Source organism: Notolepis coatsorum, assembly GCF_963971535.1.
Source record: "Notolepis coatsorum genome assembly, chromosome: 3".
Taxonomy (NCBI): domain Eukaryota; kingdom Metazoa; phylum Chordata; class Actinopteri; order Aulopiformes; family Paralepididae; genus Notolepis; species Notolepis coatsorum.
The window spans coordinates 176600190-176611512 of NC_140167.1; positions in this window are offsets into that span (position 1 = coordinate 176600190).

The following is an 11323-nucleotide window of genomic DNA, read 5'->3' on the forward strand; positions in this document are numbered from 1 at the left end:
GTTCTTCTCCACTATTGTCATCATACTGGGCTAACAATAGATATAGATTGATAACCAAATAGTATATACATTCGTTCTTCAACCGCCATCATGCAAAATGGGAAAACCGATTAAAACTACACATTTTAAAATGGTCGCTACACAAACCGAAAAAAAACGATAAAAACTAAATTTTTTTCTAAAATGGCTGCACTTCCTGTTTAAAATGGTCGCGCTTCCTGTTTACATGTGAAGTCGCTTCAGTAGCACATCGCGATATTTACCGAGAGTTCCACCTTGCTACATTGTTAGCACAGGTAGCCTAGCATTTTAGCTTTGTTAGCTTAGCACCATTAGCTCAGTTAGCTTAGCCCCGCTAGCTCAATTAGCTTAGCCCAACCATGTTATCGCCAGTCTAGCCTAGCGCGGCTAGTTAGCTTAGCATCAACCATATCACCCTTATAACGTCCCCTAAATGGCCTATCGCCCCTTTGTTTCGAGTGGCACAACACACTGCGACGTTAGCGCAACACAGTTCTACCCCACAACAGCACTTTAATCTCATTAAGCGCTAGTTTACAGATCATATATAATCATCTTTATATTAGTTCGCTCGTCCGTTTGGCCCCGCCTGGCCGAAATACACAGTATTTTAAACCCAACGCTCCCAAAGCCGCTTCGACCAGACGTTTCCAGTGACGTCATCAGTTTCTAAAAGATCGCTTAATTTGATTCCTATTACATTAAACAACGACCTTAAACCCACCGAAATCAAAAATTCCAACGTACACTACACATCATTTTGGCCCCATCACACTCCCCGTTCATTCAATATACTTGATATCACAACGCCACGTCCACATTTAATCCCGCTCGCCCCCGCGGCTAAGTAGCAAGCTAACCCCTGCTGCGTTCCAACGGCCCTCGAAAAAACGAACCTTCTCTATTGTTTCTCCGCGGCTGTTGGTCACCAGAATCTCATAACGATACAAAAATAACCTACACACATCGGCATTCACTCATAACCACTAGCAGACATTCATCAACCATTATACCTAGCAAAACACATCGTCCCGGTTATACACATACCATTCATCCGGCACCAATCGTCCTCAGTTCTTGCTTAGACAACTCTTCCCTATGTTCTAACCATAAGCGCTGCTGATCAGTTAATTAACACTTTGGGTGCCGGCCAAAAATCCGGAAAATGACTGTGGGTTGCCAGGATTCCTGGGCGATTCTAGCATATCTCATGATCTTAGCGGAGCTATTTCTATATTTTATATTATAACTATGGGGAAATGGTTGGGCTCATTTGAAGACGACAAGTTGCAAAAAACCGTTTGTTTCTGCATGTCTTCGTTCGTTCACAATTACAAGTTAAAAAACGTCAACAAAAGATAAAAATACAGGTAAATTCTTTAGAACAGGAGTTACAGGCACTTTTATGAACGGTGTGCCGGCGGGGTGATAATAGGTACTGAACGTGTTTTAAAGCAATTTAGACTGGGATGGATGGATGGATGGTTTGATTGATTGATTGTTTGACAGATTGTTTTATTGGTTTGATTGATAGAATGTTTTATTGTTTTGTTGATCGTTTGATTCATAGATTGATTTGTTTGATTGATTAATTTGTTGGTCGTTTGATTGATAGAATGTTTGATTGTTTTGTTGGTCGTTTGATTCATAGATTGATTTGTTTGATTGATTTGTTGGTCGTTTGATTGATATAATGTTTGATTGTTTTGTTGGTCGTTTGCTTGATAGAATGATTGATTGTTTTGTTGATCGTTTGATTCATAGATTGATTTGTTTGATTGATTGATTACTTTGTTGGTCGTTTGATTGATAGAATGTTTGATTGTTTTGTTGGTCGTTTGATTCATAGATTGATTTGTTTGATTGATTGATTAATTTGTTGGTCGTTTGATTGATAGAATGTTTGATTGTTTTGTTGGTCGTTTGATTCATAGATTGTTTGATTGATTGATTGGTTTGATTGATTGTTTTGTTGGTCGTTTGCTTGATAGAATGTTTGATTGTTTTGTTGATCGTTTGATTCATAGATTGATTTGTTTGATTGATTGATTAATTTGTTGGTCGTTTGATTGATAGAATGTTTAATTGTTTTGTTGGTCGTTTGATTCATAGATTGATTTGTTTGATTGATTTGTTGGTCGTTTGATTGATAGAATGTTTGATTGTTTTGTTGGTCGTTTGATTCATAGATTGTTTGATTGATTGATTGGTTTGATTGATTGTTTTGTTGGTCGTTTGCTTGATAGAATGTTTGATTGTTTTGTTGATCGTTTGATTCATAGATTGATTTGTTTGATTGATTGATTGATTTGTTGGTCGTTTGATTGATAGAATGTTTGATTGTTTTGTTGGTCGTTTGATTCATAGATTGTTTGATTGATTGATTGGTTTGATTGATTGATTGTTTTGTTGGTTGTTTGCTTGATAGAATGTTTGATTGTTTTGTTGATCGTTTGATTCATAGATTGATTTGTTTGATTGATTGATTAATTTGTTGGTCGTTTGATTGATAGAATGTTTGATTGTTTTGTTGGTCGTTTGATTCATAGATTGATTTGTTTGATTGATTGATTTGTTGGTCGTTTGATTGATAGAATGTTTGATTGTTTTATTGATTGTTTGATTCATAGATTGTTTGATTGATTGATTGATTGACAGTCCGACTGACTGACAAACTTGAAATGCAGTAATACTATTATATCGATCAGTTGGGAATATATTGTATTGATCAGGTTAGTAGATATTGTACCGATCAGGTATTATAGATCATGTGCATGCAATAAACTAAACAATTTTTTTTTGACTGTTTCTCATTCATGTACTGTGCATAATCTGCTCCTGTGTTGTAGACACTGTGTTGCTCTGTACCTACCTGTTTTCCAATTTATTCGTCCATACATGATAAACACATTCATAAAGTAATAATATCTTGTATTGATAATATATCAATTAGTTTCACCTGGAAATACTACTACCTCATCAACCACCATGCCTGGCGCTAATGAACAAGTAAGTTATAACTACTGGTGTAGGTCCAGAAAACATTATTATAAAATACAGAATACTTTACAATGCAGAAAACTTGAAACTTTGATGCCATGAACATTTTTATTGTAAAATATGTTCAATAAACTGGGTGACAAGCAGGGGTGCAGTGCTGGGCAAACGCGGTCAAACGGTGTTTGGCCTTCGTCACTGAGGCCGAAGTGCGCGCATCCTATTATTATGCAAAGTCTAGGTGATAAAATGACTCGTCGCGCCACTTATCACCTAGACTTTGCATAATAATAGGATACCGACAACCAAATACAAGCCCTGTAGGTGTGGTGGGGGGTTGCTTGATCTCCCGACTTCACTGGAAGGATGAGACGAGGTGTATCATCTGTTTTGTGCGCAACAGAGGGAACATGTATGCGCGTGCACGCGCGCGGGAGTTTGGCCTTCGCCCATATTACGACTGCACCCCTGGTGACAAGTCATCAGTACCAACCATTGTTGCTGTGCATTATATGCTGGTAACATTCACAGTATAAAAGTATGGTAATTTACCAAGACAATACCTTATAAAAAGTGAACACTGGCTGATGATAACCAACCATTGTTTCAGTGCATTTAGGAGTTTGTTGGTAACATTCACAGTATAGGATTATGGTAATTTACCAAGACAATACCTTATAAAAAGTGAACACTGGAGGATAATCAACCATTGTTTCAGTGCATTTAGGAGTTTGTTGGTAACATTCACAGTATAGGATTATGGTAATTTACCAAGACAATACCTTATAAAAAGTGAACACTGGCTGATGATAACCAACCATTGTGTCAGTGCATTTAGGAGTTTGTTGGTAACATTCACAGTATAGGATTATGGTAATTTACCAAGACAATACCTTATAAAAAGTGAACACTGGCTGATGATAACCAACCATTGTGTCAGTGCATTTAGGAGTTTGTTGGTAACATTCACAGTATAGGATTATGGTAATTTACCAAGACAATACCTTATAAAAAGTGAACACTGGAGGATAACCAACCATTGTTTCAGTGCATTTAGAAGTTTGCTGGTAACATTCACGTCACATGAACTACAGGGCATATCTTACTTGGTCTCTCGCATCGATGACTGCATTGTCCATTGATAAATGGATGAAGCGCCAGATGATCTGTGGACCAAAAAATATCCAATACATGCTTCCAAAGTATATAAATAATAGGCCAATGGACTGCATTAGAAAAGTGTGGTATGTTACCTACAGTATATACTTTTATAAACTGGGTGACTGTCAGCAACCATTGGTTCTGTGCAAACGGTAGAAATGAGGGGGAAAAAAGATAAATAAAGAAATAAACGATATACACACTGTTACGACCCCTGTGTGTCTAAGGGTAAAGGGCTGTAACATAACAGTTGGTTGACAGAAAAGATGGACCACGTTTGTAAACAACAATGATATTTATTGGTAAATGCAAAGGAAGCACATGTAGCTCAGGGGTGAGCCCAGGCCAAAACAACAAACAAACACCACTATACTCCAAATAAACACAATCTAATCTATGGTAAAAGAGATTACATTACCTAAACTACTCTTACCTAACCAAAACAGGAGAAAACAATATCCAAAGGAAATGGCAGCTCACCCCATCTGTGCTTCCTGAGAAAGGAGGAGAAAAACACATTAATGATACATACAACAAAATGGAAACATAACAAAACAATCTATAGGTAACAATGCTCTCTCTGCGGCCATACAATCACAAAGGCACTTTCACTATTACAAAGGCCTATAAACAAAAAGGGATATTATCAAAGTACAATGCCACAAAATAACACTAGGCCTAGCCTCATGCCAGAGAGAGAGAAAGACTGAAGGGAGAAAGCCATGTTTTAACAGGTGTGGGGTGATCCATGATTGGGGGGTGTGGATTGAGTGTTGGAGTCTGGAAAGCCAACCACCAATCACTGCTGTGTTGCAATAATGGAAGGATTGGCCTGGCAGGGACCAATGGGGAAGGGAACAATGGCTGGAGGGAGGAAACAAAATGGAGAACACACACACATGGAGACACACACTGGGGAATATATACATTGGGATGTAACACCCCCATACATAAGACAAAAAACATGCCTACATAAACTACCAACTAAACATGTTTTTTTTTTTTTCTTCTTTAACAACGAGATAACATCCCCGAGATAACATGCACTCCAAAACAAAGAGCTATAAAAAAAACTAGCAGCAACATAAAACGAGTCCACAGCAACATAGACCGAGTAGACAGAAAAAATAGATCAAGTCGACAGCAAAATAGAACAAGTCGACAGCAAAATAGAACAAGTCGACAGCAATATACAGTAGAACGAGTCGACAGCAACAGAGATTTCAACTACGAGACAGAGCATCCGCCAACACATTATCAGACCCCTTCTTATGCTTTATGCTGAGGTTATAATTTTGCACTATGAGCGCCCAACGCATGAGGCGCTGATTGTGGTTGTACATCCGCGACAGAAAAACCAATGGGTTGTGGTCGGTGTATACTACCACTGGTAATACGCTCGAACCGACATACACCTCAAAATGTTGCAACGCATACAACATAGCCAAAGTCTCCTTTTCAATAGTGGAATAGTTTAGTTGATGTTTGTTAAATTTCCGGGAGAAATAACAAACCGGGTGACTGACACCATCGTGATCTTCCTGTAATAACACCCCTCCAGCTCCCACCCCGCTGGCATCCACCTCCAGCTGGAACGGCAGGGAGAAATCTGGAGCAGAGAGAACAGGGGAACTGCATAAGAGAGCTTTAACACTATCAAATGCATTTTGACAATCAGCTGTCCAAATGAATGGTTTGGACGGGCTACACAGGCTAGTGAGAGAAGTGACGACAGAAGAAAAGTTCCGGCAAAAACCACGGTAATACCCAGCCATCCCAAGGAATCTACGCAATTCCCGCCTAGTAGTAGGCACTGGAAAAGTTGTGATTGCAGATATTTTTGCATCCACCGGACGCACTTGGCCTTGTCCTACCTGCTTACCAAGATAGGTAACCGTAGCCTTGCCGAACTCACACTTGGCAAGGTTAAGGGTCAGGGAGGCTCCAGCTAAGCGGTCAAAGACAGTTTGCAAGGTTGTCATGTGGTCACGCCAGTTGGTCGAATAGACAACCAGGTCATCGAGATAGGCATTACAATTTGGAACACCAGCCAGGACTAGGTGTCAGGAACAGATCCATCCATTTCGCAGGCCGGTAAGATTTGAGTGCCTTGGCGTCCTGGAGCAACCCCGGTTGGGCTGTGAAGGGGATCCTGTGAGGCACCCAGCCCTCACGAGACCAGGCATTCTCCTCTTCCTGGCGGATCGCAGCCCTGCTCTTCGCTCCTCCGCGTCGCACGCCACGACCTGTCAATTATACAAATATACTATAACACCCCTACTGTAGACATTCATATGCCACGTAGTTACAAACTGTGTGTGAGTGAATGAGTGAGTGTGTGTGGGGTTCAGATGTCAGAGCTGGACGTGGTGTGGGGGTCAGAGGTCAGAGCTGGAAGTGGTGTGCAGAGTGAGGCCAACTTACCGCTCTTAGATGTGTGTTTCCGCCCTGCAACGGGTTCCGGCATGTCCAGACTAGCATCCAGTTCTAGAATCACATGATGTAATACATTACACTAGGGCAACGTATTGTCATTGTATTTACCACCATCACCACCAGGCCAGGCCCTGCAGCAGCCAGTCACCACCAGGCCAGGCCCAGCAGCAGCCAGTCACCACCAGGCCCAGGCTCTAGCAGCAGCCAGTCACCACCAGGCCCAGGCTCTAGCAGCAGCCAGTCACCACCAGGCCAGGCCCTGCAGCAGCCAGTCACCACCAGGCCCAGGCCCTGCAGCAGCCAGTCACCACCAGGCCCAGGCCCTGCAGCAGCCAGTCACCACCAGGCCCAGGCTCTAGCAGCAGCCAGTCACCACCAGGCCCAGGCCCTGCAGCAGCCAGTCACCACCAGGCCCTGCAGCAGCCAGTCACCACCAGGCCCAGGCCCTGCAGCAGCCAGTCACCACCAGGCCCAGGCTCTAGCAGCAGCCAGTCACCACCAGGCCCAGGCTCTAGCAGCAGCCAGCTACCACCAGGCCCAGGCTCTAGCAGCAGCCAGTCACCACCATGTACAATTACCTGCAGGAGTAGAATGTGATCCTATGTCGTTGCCAGTCTCAGCGTCACTATCTGCAGGGTCTGCGCCAGAATCTGAATTGGATTAAATTCATTCAGTAAGTAAGTCTCATAAAACACAATAGTAATACATTTACACATACATAAATGTAGTTAGTACATACCCAAGCATGTTGGTGTATTGGCCCCGGATTCGGTGTCTGAGCCTGTATGAACACAAAATAAATCAGCAGCCATTGTACATCAAAGCATGTACATGTGTGTGTGTTGTAATCAATGGAATTTTACATATGCTACACAACCATGCATTTAAATATAGGCCTCACCATGTGCCCATGCCCTTGTGTGTGTGTGTATGTGTGTGCTGTAATCAATGGAATTTGCATATAGAGGCCTCACCATGTACTGCGAAGTTCAAAGGTGTTGGAGAGGATTCATGCCTTTTGATCTTGTGTGTGTGTGTACACACACTGCACACACACACACACACACACACATACACACACATCAAATGGCATGGGCACATGGTGAGGCCTGCATCTACACACACACACACACACACACACACACACAGCCATGCAACCTAAAGCTAGACAACTTCAAAGGGCTGGCATCTACACACACACACACAGCCATGCAACCTAAAGCTAACATGTAGCAGCAGCACATGGTCATCAACTATATCGATTTGAACATGCATGTGTGTACATATCAGAGTCGTGATAGCATTGATTACAGCACACACACACATACACACACACACATCAAAGACTTGTACCATCGCCAACACCTTTGAACTACTGTATGGCGAGGCCTGCATCTACACACACACACACACATCCATGCAACCTAAAGCTAGACAACTTCAAAGGGCTGGCATCTACACACACACACACACACACACACAGCCATGCAACCTAACGTGTAGCAGCACATGGTCATCAACTATATCGATTTGAACATAAAACAATATTCACATTGCAACATGACATACCACGTCGACCACCACCACGTCGTCCCACGCCTGACTCGTGTGATGAATCAGACCCATAACACCTCCGACCCAAGCCGAGATCATCGTCAGATGATTCCGGAGCTAGAATATAATAAATGCATATCAGCGTTGGTTTGGCGAACTAACGTTACATAGTCACAGTATACAATGATTCAAATAAGCGTTAGGTAAATCATCAAATACACGTTTCACACACACACACACAATCACATGCATATCGGCGTTGGTTTGGCGAACTAACGTTACATAGTCACAGTATACAATGATTCAAATAAGCGTTAGGTAAATCATCAAATACACGTTTCACACACACACACATATATATATAAGACCGTGTAATTACCTGGTGGTTCCCAATCGGCGCTCCCATCAGATTCGTGGGCGGTCGAATCGCTGTCCCCTGACTCGGATGAAGAAGATATGACCACCGCAGCCTTCCTCTTCCTCGAACTGCGTCGGGGTGAGCCGGTCCCGGGGCAAGACGCGTTGCTGGGACCAGCAACGGTCTCACGGCTCTCTCCGATCGGAGCTACCAAAGACGTTGGTGCTGCTGCTGCTGGAGCTACCAAAGACGTTGGTGCTGCTGCTGCTTGAACAACCGCGGGTCCAAACGCCAGCTTCGTCTGAACAAAGCGACCCGCCGCCGGATTGTCCCCTCGCTTACCTACACTACGTCTCTTCATACTGATCTAATAATCTAAATGAAACTACTAACTGATCAAACTACTATTACTACTACTGAAATAGACTACCTAGACTACACACTAATCCCTCACAATAGTACTACTACTTAGCACGACTAAGTACTTTCAAAGCACAGCTGAAACCTTACAATTAGTCTGATACTACCACTATACTGTATAACACTATAAATATAGACTATAGGCTGATCTCAATTCAAATATCTCTCTCAATCTCTCTCTCTCTATTGCTCTATCTATCTCTCTCTCTCTCCTCCAAAACCTCGTCGATTCTGGGATCGCGCGAACGTTTTATACCTGTGGTTACATTGGCCAGGTATGCTGGCCAATCAAATGCCAGATTCATTGTGGGGTACAATATTCACCCTCTTGTGATAGTGTTAGAAAATAGGGGGACACTGCCACCTAGTGAAATTTGAGAGGAAATGCAGTTTCCGGTTCAAATTTTCTGCCAAAAGCTCGGCGGTGAAGTTCAGACGGGGAAAATCGAAAAAAGATGTAAACAGATCGAAGACGCTGTAAAGCGTCTTCGGCACCTTGAGCATGGCCGGGAAAGACGTGAAAAGATGTTTCCCGGCACCCAAAGTGTTAAGTACTTATTATTATCCCTATACTAAACAGGCGTTTGAAAGCATCGCCCCGCCCTTTCGGGTATTTTCGCTCCGATTCAGCAGAATAATCGTACGGAGACTTGACCCAAGAGGATCTCTCAAATTGGCGCTTGTAGTCTCCCTGTGCTCACAGCGAGGCTTCAATCTCCCGATAGTCTCAACTCATTCTCCCATCTAAGATCATTCCCTCCTGTGATTTGATCATAACTCGCAAATCGCGGTCGAATCGTTTCGATGCTTTTGTACATAATTGAAGCAATTGCGTCGTCACACAAAACTCAAACGTCACATTTCATCGACTTAAAGCTCCATCACTCCTTTTGGCGGACTGGCGCGAGTAACCTTTGGCCTGCGGGCGCATGATTCCACCTAGGATATAGTCTTATCTACCTTCCTTACCGACTAGTATCATATTGTTTAACACTTTGAGTGCCACGCCGGGTTTTCCTTTTTACCCCCTTGATGCCACCATCCACTTCAATGTTAACGTTAATATCGCCTAATCTATGTTTTAAATTATGGCTATGTGTCTAATCTGCCCGTCGCTTATCAAAGACTATTTTCCAGTCAGTGCTGTCAAGGCAGATTGGTTTTTTATCGCGTCATTTCCGTTTCAGAGCATTTAGAAAAGCACCCGTTTTGAGATAAAAAAACAGTTCATTCTGGACCATTCTATGAAAATCGTCTTTTACTGGAATATTCCACAACGTTGATATTCGTCGGCCTATTTATGAATCGTTTTCAAATAAACGCTAGATGATCAATATTATACGTGCACGCAAGCACATTCGGGCCGCGCACGGATAATCGCCGCGTTGATTTCCTCTTGGACTTTTACAGTGAAACCGAAAGAGCCCATTTCACAAAACAGCTTATAACTTCATCAAAATTAGTCTGATTATCCTAACACTGATAACATAGATTCCTTACCTGACATCAGATGGTATCCAACTGGTATATACCAATTCCTGATCACCATTCGAAAAAATCGATAAGTGTATAGATCCACCGTGTGTACAGTGCAGTACATGATTCCGCGCATCTCAGGCTCCAGAATTAACTGTGGTAACCCCGGCTGGATCAGTGGACTGGAAAATGTGGAGTACCGGATTTTTTCCCCCATCCATTTTCATTGAGTCCATTCCAAAATCCCTTATGTCATCTGGGAGACGATAGGGGGCGCTTTTTTCCACATATGATCGCCGGCGGTGCTCGTGTATACTCGGGTAGGCTTGCGTGATGCAATATGATTTCAGATCGCTAAAAAAATAAATTCAGAGAAATCTCGTGAGTGGCTTTCAACCACATTAAAATAAACCCGAGATATCTCGTGTGTGGCAGTTAAAGTGTTAATAGAGGGTTTGCAATTCATCACACTGTTATGACCCTCTTCCCACCCCACAGGACGTACTCAGAGCGCGGGCCCGTTTGCCGTGGAGTAAGCCGAGTTTGTCATACTAGCCCCCATACTTTCAAACAACACCATCTCTATCAGTCACGTTACCAATCCCTGACTGGCGTCCCTACCCACATGCTAGCTGCCCTGTTCCACGCAGAACGACTAGCAAATGCAGATTCACATCATCCCATTACACTAATCCTAGGTGTCCTTAACCGAACACACCTTAATTCCCTAACCTATCTCTGTGCCCCACAGTGTTGGCGCGGTCGAGATCAGAGCCAAAGATGTGAATATTGGTCTCTGGCATCTGCCGACACAAACACCTTTTCGGTCTAGCACAGTATCTACTCATAGCAAACCCCATTCGGTGACTGCTCGTCCTCCACCGATATAGACGCTCCATC